This window comes from Manacus vitellinus, unplaced genomic scaffold (assembly GCF_001715985.3).
Source record: "Manacus vitellinus isolate BGI_N305 unplaced genomic scaffold, ASM171598v3 scaffold_110_pilon, whole genome shotgun sequence".
Classification (NCBI taxonomy): domain Eukaryota; kingdom Metazoa; phylum Chordata; class Aves; order Passeriformes; family Pipridae; genus Manacus; species Manacus vitellinus.
The window spans coordinates 4,308-6,351 of record NW_021938845.1 but is presented as its reverse complement, the minus strand read 5'-3'; positions in this window follow the sequence as shown (position 1 = coordinate 6,351).

Below are 2,044 nucleotides of genomic sequence, written 5' to 3'. Positions count from 1 at the left end.
TCCATAACCCTCAGGGAGGGCTCTGCCACGAGGCAGCTCCAGCAAAAAAGAAGGAATCACAGAGTGGCTTTGATTGGAAGGGGCCCAGTGGTCCTGGAATGTCTGGAATGGGAATGACCTGGAATAAGGGGCTCTGCACGTCTTTGCTGGCAGTGATGTTGAGGTCTGTGTGGATCCTCCGCCGCTGGAACTCACGGACCCACTGGGTGGTGGAGAAGGGAATTCCTGGCTCCAAGCTCAGCTTGGACATGGTCACAGCATTGAGTTCCACACTGGAGCTTTTGGGAGCCCCTGGGCCCCAGTTCCTGCCGAGCTCCACATCAGAGTCTTTGGGAATTCTCATCCCCGAGCCCAGCCTGGATGTGTCACAGGTGGCACCGAGCTCCACGTGGGAGCCTTTGGGAGCACACTGGGAACCACAGGAGCCATCTCGTGCCTTGCTCCTCCTTAGCAAGAGTTGTCACCCAGGAGGTGAGTCCTCCAGGCGGGTCTGAGGATTTGAGGGCCATCCCGGACCACCGGAGCAGGAGCACGGACGCCTTGCCGAGGAACAGGGAAGCGTTTCCCTCGGGAGCGCTCGGAGCGCGGTGCCCCCGGAGCTGGGCCTGCCCTCGCCTCTGGAGCTCTTGGAGACGCTCAGGCTGAGATGTGGAGTTCAAAGGAAGACTCTTCATCCCTTAATGACTCACTGGAGAGATCCTTAACGCCTCCAGTCACAGCATTCCCAGAAGGCCCAATTATCCGTCCTGCAAGTACCTGATCCCATTTCCTTTGGACAGAACTTCCCTCTCCATCAGCCGGAGTTTCTCTGCTTGTGATCCGCTTCCTGTGAGACCTGAGCTCCCTTTTTTGTGATTCTGCTGCCTTTCCAAAGGCTCCTTTTCCTGGCTGCATCGAAGGAGCAATCCCAGGAACGATCCACTGCCACCAAGCTCGGGAGCTGCCAGAGTTGGGATTCGTGTGTTCGGAGACCGACTGAAGGAGCTGCCACATCCCAGCTCATGGAAGAACCTGGAGCACCAGCAATGCCACTCCCTCGTGGCTACCACCTTTCCGAGGGCCAGGAAAAGACACCAGGAATGGGAAGTGGAGGAAGAGCTCCGTTGTCTCGCTGAGCTCCCTCGCGTGGACTCGTTGCCTCGAGGAGAAGGATGATTCCACAGGGCTCATGAAGCCTGGAAGAGCTGAGGGCTGGGATAGCAGCACCCCAAAAAGTGAGCCAGTAGTTTGTCTGATGGTCCCTGAGGAGTTAACTCGGGATGTGGGACTGTCCAGCTGCCTGATCCCAGGCTGGAGAGCAGCGCTGCCGAAGGGGCCGGAGCCAGGGACACACTTCCCTAGGGCATGGCCAGGACCAGGTGCTCTGTGGAAGAGGATGGAGCTGCAGGTGACACCCGACCAGCCAGGCCTGCTGCCCCTTCCATTCTCCTCCCTGGCACTGAGTGTGCCCGGAATTCCCAACGGGAGTGCAGCAACACGAGTGCATCCGTGGGTCTGGGAGAAACACCCACCTTGGAGCCTGCAGGGCTTCTTTGGCCTGTCCGTGGTTGCTGCCTTTGGGTCTTCCAGCAGATCCAGAACTTTCCCTCCATCACTTCCCACAGAGCCAAGGTCCTTGGATGGGCTCCCGACGGGACATGGCCACGTTCTGTCCTGGCACTTCTCATCCTCAAGCCCCCAAGGATGTTCAGCTCTTCCTTGTCGGAGCTTCCCAAGGGTGATTCATCGTCCTGCTGCCTCACAACCCTCCTCCACCGTGCCAGGGAGGCAGGGAAGTGGGAATTAGAGGGAATGTGCCTCATCCTGTGGACCTGCAGTCGTGTCCAGCTCATCTCCTCGGGGCCATCATTGTGAGGAATCGTTGGAGCTCATTAACGTCCCCAAAACGAGGATCTGGCACGGTGTGGCACTGGTGGCACCGGTTGGTGCCATGGAGTGTAGCCCTCAGACTCCTGTTGCCGCCAGCAGGATTCCAGAGTGTCCATCTGTTCCGGGAGGGACCTGAGATGGGAGGCAGAGCACGGAGATGGCAGGGAAATGAGGC